At 37.7% G+C, this 12,573-nt stretch overlaps 1 protein-coding gene across 1 annotated transcript in view; it reads right to left on the reverse strand.

Moving 5' to 3' along the window:
- The window catches only part of CDH12 (cadherin 12), a 787,338-nt gene that overhangs the window by 254,991 nt on the left and 519,774 nt on the right, over window positions 1-12,573 (reverse strand). The gene's annotated exons all lie outside the window — the stretch shown is intronic.

A 12,573-nucleotide genomic window follows, 5' to 3' on the forward strand; every position in this document is an offset into this window, starting at 1 on the left:
AATAGATCACACCACTTAATACAGTACAAATAATAAAATTATATAAGGTAGAACTAGACAATCTGATGGTCATTAAATATTGTGCCTCCCTCTCTCCTTCCTTCCTTCCTTCCTTCCTTCCTTCCTTCCTTCCTTCCTTCCTTCCTTCCTTCCTTCCTTCCTTCCTTCCTTATGATATGTTTGGGATGTGCCAGTTTTAGCCATTTTAATCTAGTTATGGAGGCTTAGAATTTCATTGATATACAGAAATTTTAAGCATTCTGAAAGGTTAATATGTCAATATTTCCTGTGGTTTTACAACTCCCCCCCCCCTAAAATAGACTAGAAACAATAGCACTGTTACTTATCAGTTTGTAATCTAATATCATCAATGGAATATTGTAGTGTTCCAGGCACCACAAGAACAGGTGGCAGAGGTTCAATGCAACTTCTATGACATGAGGACCCTACTTTTGTTATAGGCTTTATGCCACAGAAAGTCTATTTTTATTAGGAATTGCTGAATTGTACCTGACAATGAAAATATAACAAAATGTCACTCTTTTTGAGGATTTGGACCTACTCTTGGGAAGTCCACTTTCAAACAACCATCCAACATACTACAACCAGGCAAGAATAATAAACTAAAACCCCTGAAAATGACTTCAGTAGTATGTAAGAAATGACTTTTCAGTCATTTTATGACTGTTATATGTTATAGGATTTTATGAGAACTTAGAATTAGATCTTGAAACAACCTAGAAATCAGTTAACATGATACAGTACAGATAGTATGATCTATAGAACCAGATTGGTAGTTCACAAAACTTTGCCTATGTAAATAGTTCTTTTTAATATGCTTTGGGGATAGAAAGCAGGGTTCTGTATCTTGTGGGTTTTTAGCATCTGTAATGGAATGCAGTAATAAAGTCATTGAAATAGGACTGTGAATATTCAATAACCATAGAAGCAGGCAGGAACAATCTAGGTCATTATCTCTCAATCTTGTTCACAGTGAAAATTTTGGAAAAAAACATGAAAATGAATTAATACATATCTTGCCTTAAACTCCTGGAGAAAAGCAGAATATAAATTTTACAAATAAACTGTTTCCAGGAAAAAAGGAAATTTTCCATTTCAGTTTCAATGAAAGCTTTAGGAACTTTCTATTATCTTTCAATGTTTCTCACAGTGCTGAAAATGAAAGATCCAAGATACTTTTTTTTAGAAAACAAAAGCAATTGAGACCTTGCACAAATTGCTTTTTAATTATACCTAATGATAGCTGTAAAAGGCTAAACAACCAAAGTGTATGGAAAGATGCAATTATGCCAAATTGGTACTGGGAAGCCCACAGGAAAGCTGAAAGTAGTTGAAAATTGTCCCCAAAGGAAACAGTGTCTGAAGGCAAGAACCCATGTTCATTCAGGTTAAATACTCAAACAGATAGCTGGCCCAAGGGGTTAAATAAAGAGATCACTTCCCTTTCAAGTAGGTAATAGAAACTGTCGCATAGGCCCATTGTAAGTTATATTTGAAAATATTATTTCTGGTCACATGAACCAACCAGTGATCAGTAGATACCTTTCTTTGGAAAATGGAAGCCTACGAAACTGGTGAGGGCATTTATGAGTGCTCAAAACATTTTATTTTCAATATTTTCCCTGTCTTTCTCAACACTGGTTAAAATGTCTAAATTGGGCATCCAAATCCATAAGCACACACAACACAAAGTTATTCTGTGATGCTAGGTTGCTATTATTTTTTATGGTTATGGGAAGAAAACATGTTCAATAAAAGAAAAGTTACCACCTCTGAAGACATACTTCACTGTTTCAATATAGATGCTGGTTTTTATCTTATATAGTTTACCTGTATTAGATCTCCCACATTATAGATCTCTCCAAATATAGACCGTAGTCAATGACTACAGTGTCAGTATAGTCTAACATCTCTGAAAGACACCATACATGGAAAACTACTTTATACAAATAATTGTTTTGTCTCTGTCTCTGTATTTGTTTTGTTTTGATATTTACTCAGTATCCAGATTCATATGCAGTTCCCAGAAGTCAGCTATCTATATAGCAGAATACAAGAATATGCTTTAAACTGTAATACTTTCATCCTTCATAAAATGAGATTGTACCATTTACAATTCTTTCTGCAATGTCTGAATCATGTTCACTGGTCTCTACTCCCCTTGGCAGTAGCTCACTGCATATTAATATTAGGTGTTCAAACTGTATGTCAATCATACCAGAAAGGAGAAGAAAATATATAATTCATCTCAAACTAAACATTGCTCATCACACCATTATGTTTCTAGACTTCTTTCATAAACCTCACCACATCATGAATATTAGTGCTGTGTATGGTTCATTGGTACCATGAGCTCTAATAATTCTGTCACTTAATATATTGAATACAGTAAACTATTTTTGACCCAAACTCCTGAAATACATTTCATTTAACAGGAAAATTATAGCTATTTTACATCCCACTAAGTGTTTAGCCTCAAACTTGCTACATTTATCATTGACATTACATGATTTACCATGTGAAAAAAATATATTGCTGTGTTTAACTCCATTTGTACAATAAAATTCTGAAAACTTGGTAACCAAAAACCAAAAAACCAAGAAAGTTGGGGAAGGCATGAAGCCTAGTATTCTTTTTAAAAACTGTATTTTAACAAAGGAAGCTGTAAACTCAATATCATAGCCTCAAAACATACATTCAGAGACTAAACTGTTGAAGGCTAATTGTGGGAAAGAAAGCATTTACTGACTTTTTAAGTGGATTTTGAGGCCACCTGATTCTGAAAAGACTCTGGGCTTGCAATATGTTTAAAAATACATATTTTGGGGAGGAAAAACTTGACTGTCCTAACAAAATATACAACATAGTTGCCAGAGATACCATAGACTGAAGCATGGGATCAGGGCCAGATGTGAAAAGAATTCTATACTTGAGGTCAATACTTGAAGAATGAGAATAATGCATATTTCTGGAGCAATGTTTTTCCAGAGGACAGGGGCCATGACTAAGAATCATTCCAAAAGGCACGGGTCATAACCAACAATCATTGGTTCCACAAATGACTCATTTCATGGAATGAACCTGGAGTGCACACATTTGCCCAACCATAGCAGACAAGACAAAAATGACCATGCACAGTTAGTCTCTCAAATAATCAGGCCTATGCCATGAAGAGCTTTATAAATGTCACCCATCATCTTGAATTGTTCCTGGAGGCCCACTGGGAGTCAATGCAGTTTATAAAGCAGTGATAACACATGGGCATAACAAGAATTCATTACTGTCCTCAGTGTTATATTGTGGAAGTTTTGAGATAATCTTCAAGGCTGGTCCTGTATAAAATCAAGGGAAGGGTACAATTGATCTATCATGTGGATAGATCAAAAGTCTTCCTGGCCATAGTTGCTATCTGCTCTTTGAACAGTAGATGTATTGTTGTACAGATTGTATCCTAGTCTCAGATGGGAAAATGCAATGTGGAAATACAGCCCTATTCAAAGCCAAGGGACTTAGGTAGCCATAATCATTCAATTTTGACAGGCTGAATCAGGGATCACTCTCATTCACACCTGAATACCTCTACAGACACCAGCTCAGCTTCGTCTGTGAACCTCAGGATTGGGTTATACAACTGAGAAGCATATTTACAATACCAGTACAAGTTCCTGAACTGACAGATGACTTCACCTAGTAGTTTCATTTAAATGCAAAACGTGGCTGAAGATATCTAAATTCATCAGATGGCTTTTACAGGGAAAGTAAACTTCTTATGTACTGTATTGCTTTATATGGGTTCATAAACTTTTTTACACCCCCCACCCCCCAATGAGTTATTGGGATGAAAACAAAGAAAATGGAGAAGGGAAACAATTTATTTTAGTATTGTCCTCAAGTTTCTTGCATTCTCTAGGTTTTAAAAACAAACCTGCAAGCATTACTGTTTGGCTTCTTCATGTGATGGTGTTTTATGCAAAGTCAATCCTGAGTTTCACACTGTAGCTGATGCAATGTAATAAAGAAAGCTATTTTCAGCTATTTAGTTGTGCTAGTGTACTTAACAATATTGCAGAATATATTACAGTGTGGGTATAGAGAAGAAAACAAGTGAAGTGCGAAGCCAAACAGCTTCAGCACCCTAATTCAACTTACAAAAAAAATTAACATTGCAAACAATTTCCATGAGTTGTGAAGAAATTAAATTTGATGTTCCTAAAGTTGCTGCCCAGGATGTAGTATTTTACTTGGTTCAAAAATGCCACTTACAGATTTGTATAAAAAAGAAATGCTTTATTTGCAAAAAATACAATGATCGGGAAGCTTGAATATTAAATAAACTATCTGCTGCCATTATATTATGACTAAAGGTACTTTCTCCAGCATAATAAAATGCTTTCTGTAGTTTACAGCAGTAGCAATAGTGCTTAGATTTATATACTTAGTGCTTTACAGGCCCCTCTAAGTGGCTTACAGAGTTAGCATATTGCATCCAAGAATCTGGGTCCTCATTTTACCAACCTTAGAAGGGTGGAAGGCTGAGTCAACCTAGATTGAACTGCTGGCTGCCAGCAAAATTAGCCTGCAATACTGCATTCTAACCAGCGTGCTGTTTTATCAGAAAATAAAATTTGTGTTTGATTTGTACTCTGAGTTCCCCTGACAGATTCTATGCTCTTTTCAAAGGGATCAGATCATGTAATGTAAATCTGATATATGTAATGTTAGAGAGTTTTCATCGGACAAAATTGAACATATACCTATTATTTCACCATGAAGAATATACAAATTAGAATAACAGCACTTTTGAATTATATGTTCTTGAATTATACAGCATGAGCTCACTTCCCATTTATGAAAGGACATGCTTTATTTGCAGTAGGAAGGCTGATGATGATGATGAAGAGGAGGAGGAGGAGGAAGAGGAGGATTTTGTGTGATTATGGTTTAATGACTTATTTAACATTCTAGCACAATGAGCTATTTTGTACTGTATAACTCTTATTATGCTATTTCAGATCAGGATCTGTTTTGTTTTCTAAAGCATTTGCCTAATTTATCAATAAGCATTTTTAGATGTATCATTTGCTCAGGCAAGCTGCGTACTTATTTTTAGTTTTACTCTGTTTTATTTTAATCAGCCATTCATATTTAGGTTTCACAGTTCTGAACATTAACGGTCATTTTTACTACTCACTATTTAGGAATCAAGTGTTTTAATTTTGAATTAATTTTGAGCTGGTTTATGACCAAAATAAACTGAACTAATACTGTGTTTATCTCTACATATGGCATGTCCATGGATCTACTATAAAAAAAAAGAGGTGGCTTCTATGATCATGAAAACATACCAGTCTCCTTTACCAGAAACATGTTGCCATAAGACTGCAAATTAAAATATTTTAGTAAAATAATAGACTATTAACCTTAATTAATTTGTAATAATGTAAATGCATGATTTGTTAAAATGTAAATACATATCATCTATACTCAGGAATTTCTGAAGGGAATCTAATCCTACATATAGATTTGAAAGCTTAGCTTAGAACCTTGTCAAAGGTTTTAAAGTTCCTATCTTAAATAAAAATTTGAATTTCAACTTGAAATTTTAACTTGAAAAAGTCAAAAATCAGAAAAAATGAAAAGGTAAAAGAAAATAAACATGTAATTAACATTGAAAAATAACTAATTGAACAATTCATTATTTATTCAAGAGAATAAATTATTTTATGAACATCCTCCCAGAAGCAAGAGTGAAAAGAACAGACACACATTTTTAAAAAATTCCAACCTTTTGTATCTTACTAACAGGTTGACAAATGTAGCTGAAGCCAATATTAATGATTCTGCAACATTATAAATGTGGGCAAAAACACATAAATGTGCATGTTTTCTACATAACTTTGCCAAATTTTTCCCTCCAAAATGATCCCCTGTCTAGGATTATAAATTTATTTATTTTTTAAAGTTTCAACAGGGAAATTGGCAAAATACACAGGCATGGGCAAAAAAATTTCTCAGGGTGTTAAAGCAACCATATTCCCCAACAGCTGAGCATGACTGCTATGAAAATGTTTCACAGTTGTCCCCAAGAGACTTCAGAATAGAAGTAGGTGTTTAATGACACTTCCTCAACATAAACTTCAATTTTCCTGCCACCACAGAACTAAGGAAGGTTACAAAGCCCAGGAAAAAATGCAGCATCTTTAAGTGTTACCAACAGATCCATATTCAACACGTGTGTGTGTGTGTGTGTGTGTGTGTGTGTGTGTGTGTGTGTGTAAAATGAGGGGTCAAAGAGGCCATCTACAGCATGTCAAAACTGAACAGCCTTCTCTTATCAGAGGGGAAGTGGGATGCAACATCATCAATCTCCAGTCTATAACACAGTCCTTTCAACAGTTCCAAGAAGGCTCCACACCAATTTAGTTTTGTTTATTGTTATTGCACCTTGTACAACGAAATTAAATGTCTTCAGTGTACATTATAACAATAAAAATAAAACACAAACACACATCCTTCCCATTCTATACAATTGAATTTAAAACCTGATATTGCTTTAATATTGCACTATATAATAGAATTCAATAGAGTTACTGCCCTGGGATAGAAACTAATTTTCAGCCTATTTGTCCTTGTTTTAATTATTCTGTACCATCTGCCAGATGGTAATAGTTCAAAAAAGGGTTACCAGGATGAGATGGATCTTTGAGAATGTTCTGAACTTTCTTAAAGCAGGGGGTGCTATAAAGCTCTTTCAAAGAGGGGAGAGGGCAACCAATGATCCTATGGGCAATGACATTAACCCTCTGGAGTGTTTTCCTATATGCCACTGTGCAATTGGCAAACCAGGTACAGCAAGTTAGAATACTCTCTATGGTGCAGCAGTAGAAGGTCATCAGCAGTTTTTCATTCAGTTGTTTCCTTAGAAGTCTCAGGTAGTATAATCTCTGCTGGGTCCTTTTGACCAGTTCTACAAAGTGAGTGTCCCAGGTCAGGTCCTCTTTTATGATAACACCCAACATATATTTGCATCACTTGGTGACCCTGATGACACAGATAAACCTTCAGGTGATCTTAACAACCCGCCAAAAGAATGAAAATGTCCAGCTGTCTGCAAGGAATATACATCGTTCCATTCCCCACCATCCAATCAGAGCTGAAGAAGTTTCTTGGATGAGAAACAAAATGTCTTTAAAGAAGTACCAGAAAAGCTAGTTGCCTCTTGAAAAGCACCTTTGGGAAAACCATGACTCGGATGACTGAGAATCTCCATAGACATGTAGATAGAAATGTTTCCAAACTTCATTTGAAAACCAGGTTGGGACATTGTTGCTCCATTTTGGAAACCTACAGTGAGTTCCCAAGAAGTATATTATTATACTATGGCATTAATACTTCATTCCAGAAACATGGAATTGGAAATAAATGGAAATAATTAGTTGCCATAACTTCCCATGAATACAAGTTTTTCACAGAATTTAGTTTAGAAAAGGGAAACAAGCCTGATTCATATGAGGCCTAGCCAGTCTTTGACAAAAGAGAAAGAGAAAATTCCGTTGATGGTTTTTATTATGTGGATTATGTCATGTAGTATGAGAGTAAAACAATAAGCTAAGGGCCAAGTGGGTAAAATTAATTCAAATAAACTGAAAACTGATCTTGTCAAACACCTAGATGATCTAGTATCCTTGATCTCCCTGGGCGAGCTAGGAGCACAAGGTTAATAAAAGAGTAAAGGAAAGAGTCAGTGGTGGGATTCAAATTTTTTTACTGCCAGTTCTATGGGTGTGGCTAGATGGACATGGCCATGTGATTGGTGGGCATGGCTCCTTTTTTGCAGCACCACCCCCACCCCATTTTTGGGCCTTCCTGGCTTCAGGGGAGCCTCTGGGGGGGTGTTTTTGCTCCCAGAAGGCTCCCCTGAGGCTCAGGAAGAAAAATAATGGAGCATAGGAGGGGTACCCAGCACCCCTCCATACTCCATTTTGGGGTCTTCCTGGCCTCAGAGGATCCTCTAGGGGATTTTTTTGCTCCCAGGAAGCTTCCCTCAGGCCCAGGAAGCCAAAAAATAGCGGGGGACTGTGTCCCATCCCTCCATTTTTTGCCTTCCTGCGCCTCAGGGAAGCTTCCTGGGTGAAGCAGTAAGAAGCAAGGCGAATCCTGGCACAGCTGTTTGTAGGAACATCTGATTGTCGGGAGGTAAAACAAAAGAAAGAAAAGAAATACCTTAATGAGTAGGGCAGGTGGGCAGGTGGGGAGGCATCAGGCAGGTAGGGCACGTGACTGGGAGACTGGTGGGGGCATGGCCAGCCAGAAGTTACTACCAGTTCAGTGACCCATGCCAAATCCTTGCTACCAGTTCAATACCACCACTGAAAAGAATATCTCTGGATAGAAAAACAATCAAACAGCTATGCAGGGCACCTCCTTTTTATAAAAAAGATCAATCATTTGGCAGAGACACAATGTAAACACACAATATTTCCACAAGAAATTTTACTCCATTAGTGTCCAAGTCCTTGGAATATTTGTATGCCATAACACAGACAAGATTTCACCCCTGTTTTAATCAACATAGTTGTGTATGCTCAGAGTATGCTGTACACTGTATCTTCTTTTTGTCATAAATGAAAGCGTCCACTTTAACTCATCTGAAGTAAAACCATGTCTTGGCATTTCTGAAAATCCTTTAATTGAGAACAGGTTAGAAAAAAATATTACATAATGATGCTATTTTAATATTCAGTCGTCTAATAATCTCCAGGGAAATATCACTCTCTGCCACCAATATAAAAATCAAAAAGAGGCTGGTAACATTTTTTTCAGACTAATACAAATGTTATTAAAAATCCTAAGTTTTCATAAGCTATAGTTCACCTGATCAGATGCAAGTGAGCTGTAGCTGTAGCTCATCAAAGCTTATTCCTGTCATTATACAGTGTATGTGTGTATTCTCTTTGTGTATCTCTAAGTTCTCCAACAATGCTAGAGATAAACCGTTTTTGTTAGATAGTCTTTTCAAACAATTTTATTTATTTATTTAGTGCAGGGCACTGTTAGCCAGGAATCACCAAGGTGGCTGGCTGCCTCTGTGAAAGGAACTTTTTCTGGTGGTGTTATATTTACTCGTTGGATGCCTGAATGCCAGTAAGCAATCAAAGAAGGCTCCTTTTTTGTTCCTCTGCAGTTTATTCACTCATGGGAATTGAGCCGCCAAGCTCTCAGCCTCAGCAGCACACAGACCCAGCATCTTACCATGTGAGCCACCACAGCCCATTTCAAACAAAATTAAACTATATCTCAAGATTTCCTTTTTTCCCCCAAAACTCCTTATTAGAGTGTTAAACTGGTGTTTTCCTTTAATATAATATATTCTTTGATAATAACTCATATTCCTTACTAATCCAAGAATATACCTCAAAAATAATGGTGTCTGAACCTAGAATTATATCTTTCTTCATTACCATGAATTCTATCAATTTAACTTCTTGGCCACACTTACTAACCTCTTAAATGATTAAAGTTAGTTTTGTTCAAAGAGGTCTTGCTTAATAGATTATTACCATATCACTGTGGCATATAATGTGGTTTATGAGTAATTCAGAATATCCTGTTTTTCTGTGGAGGTCATTTGTCAGAATATTATATTTTCACAACTTGCTTGTTGGCCTACGTGAAAGAGTTTCATTTTTGAAACAGGTCATATAATTGGCTGCAATAGGGTGCATTCTGCCTATTCCAAATTCTACTAGAGGTGGAACCTAGGATTTCTTTATGCTGGATTTGAGATGGAACTTAGTTTAAAATAAATAAAACTCACATTCAATGTTAAAACAAAAATTCAAAAAAACAAAAACAAAAAGGTAGCAAAATGTAAATTGGAATAACATTGAACATTTGTAAGTTGCCATCCAGATTGCATTTACAAGACTCTTAACAACCATTCTTTCAGTGACCATTCAAAGTTATGACAGTGCTGAACAAAAAGCAGTTATAATTGATCCTTAACGTTATGGCTCTTTCAGTGCCCCCATCCTCATATTATTGAAATGTGGGTGCTTGGCAGTCTGTCCTCATTTTTGATCACAGCATGCGTTTCAGCTCCATTGACTCAGTGATCTCTTCCTCCACTGTACCCTTTTGGCTGTCCTTCGCTCCTCTGCCACCTATTCATGGCATCCCCATGGCCCCCAGCACAACTTCACTATCTTCTTCCCCTCACCCCCCCAGTGATGAGGCACACTAAGCCAAGGCTGCTGCTGGCCCTTTGTGATGCATCGTGACTCCTCCACAATGTCTTTATGTTGCCTTATGATACCTCTAGCAGTCTGCACAAGACAGAACTTTGATGTCCTCACCTTATAGAAAATTAACAAATTTATCTACAGTTTCTCTTCAGTTTTCTACAGTTACTTTACACTAGTTAAGTTCATGTCAAATTGGTTCTTTCCTAAACTTTTAGCATGAGGTGCATAATATTAAAAAATAACTGTAAAAGACCTAATACTGTTTTCATATGAGAGAGAGAAGGAGAGGGAGAGAGGGAAGGAGGGAAGGAGGGAGAAATGTATGCGAGCATACATTCTATGCGAGCATACATTCTATGCATTCTATGCGAGCATAGAAATTGGAAGATGCAAATTATGTTAAGAACCAAGTCTGACACCCAACAGGAAATTAGGCAGGGGTGGGATTCTACAGGTTCGCACCTATTTGCTAGAACCAGTTGTTAACTGGTTCAGAGAACCGGTTGCTAGAGAAAATTACTGGCCTAATCCTGTAAGGAAGGCAGGAAGGAAACATTCTGGTGTTGCTTACAGAAACTGCCTCTCCGTTAACCCTTATTATATTCTTGGCAGGACTGGACTTCCTGTCTCAGGAACATCCCTGGAATTTTTTTCACCTTCTTTGGTGGTACTTTGCTTGTGTAGAGTGACCATTCAAAGTTACAATGGCACTGAAAAAAGTGACTTATGACCGTTTTTCACACTTATGACTGTTGCAGCATCCCCACAGTCATGAGAGGCCAGGTGAGGAGATGTGTGCCTATGTGAGTGATGTTGAGTTGTCCATGACCAGCCAGTCACATGACCACCAAGCCATGCCCACCAACTAAGCCACACCCACAGAACCGGTTGTTAAAAGATTTGAATCCTACCCCTGAAATTGGGTATGCAATCCAGGTTCACCCATGTATATCTCCTGTTCTCCTGGCTTTATATATTGTTCACTTTCCCTTCTTAGAGATTAGAAATTGTGATTACATTTTCAACACCAGCTCATGTAGATTCAAAAGACAAATTTTATCAACTGTCTTAAGCCAAGAGCAAGAAAGTTAATCAGACTCTTAAACAAATAATTTCTCAGCCATTTATGAATTTCATATGGGTTCTGGTGAGCCATCCAGAAGCAGAACTTACATCCTTGTTTTTAGTTTGAATGATTAAATTTGGCTTTGGGATACATAAAGAGGTTCCCCTCGCACATATGTGCTAGTTGTTTCTGGCTCTAGGGAGCAGTGCTCATCTCTGTTATAAAGCCAAAGAGCCAACACTCTCCGAAAACTTCTCCATGGTCATGTGGCTGGCATGACTAAATGCCAAAGGCACACAGAATGCTGTTATCCTTCCACCAAAATGGTCCCTATTTTTTCTACTTGCATTTTTACATGCTTTCAAACTGCTAGGTTGGCAGAAACTGGGACAAGTAACAGGAGCTCACTGTGTTACACAGCATTAGGGATTCAAACCACTGAACTGCCGACCTTTCTGATCAACAAGCTCAGCATCTTAGCCACTGAGCCACCATGTCCCTCCACATCCCTCCTTGGTGTCAGCCCCACTGGGTATCTGATGATTTACACTGAAAAATCCCATTATTCACATGTGTAGATTATGGTAACAAGAGTTTATTTTCTCAGTCAATGTCACAATAATCCCAAAAGGCAACACTGGATTAATTCCAAGCAAAGCTAGAGCTGAGAGCAACTGCCTCTCAGTGCTTATTATAGCTGCTTGTCAAGCCCACCCAGCTAACCTACATCCGCCCACTCTTCCAATGCCTCCACCATGCAACTACTCACTCCTAACCTAGCCATTCACCTCTAACTCACCACCACCCCAGGAACAACAAAACAAACAATATAAACAGTAGAACAGTATGAAAGCACCCCATCCAACCCTGTAGAGGATCACAGCGCTCAGAAACCTCCGCATTCTGCTGGTCGCTCCAAATGCTGCTAAGCTACAATTGAAATTGCTGCCAAACAGCTGATGCTCTTTCTGGTGTTCTGAAGCAGCTGCATCTTGGCTTAGTCCATGGGCGATGCCTAGGCAGAAGAGGCAGGCATCGCTTCCCTGGCAAAGGAGGTGCCCTGTGTGAGTTTAGAGCAGTCCGTGGGCAACAGCAGGATCGAAGAAGCAAGCATCACTCCTCCATCACCAGAGAATGAAGAGGAGGGAGGCAGCAAAGGAGGCACTTCCCCCAGTGTCAGGCTGCCATGACTCCACTGTGAGCTCAACACTTGGGATACATAGCAATCACCAAACAGTCCAG

Source organism: Pseudonaja textilis, chromosome 3 (genome assembly GCF_049901715.1).
Source record: "Pseudonaja textilis isolate UNSWEBS1 chromosome 3, rPseTex1.2, whole genome shotgun sequence".
Lineage (NCBI taxonomy): Eukaryota > Metazoa > Chordata > Lepidosauria > Squamata > Elapidae > Pseudonaja > Pseudonaja textilis.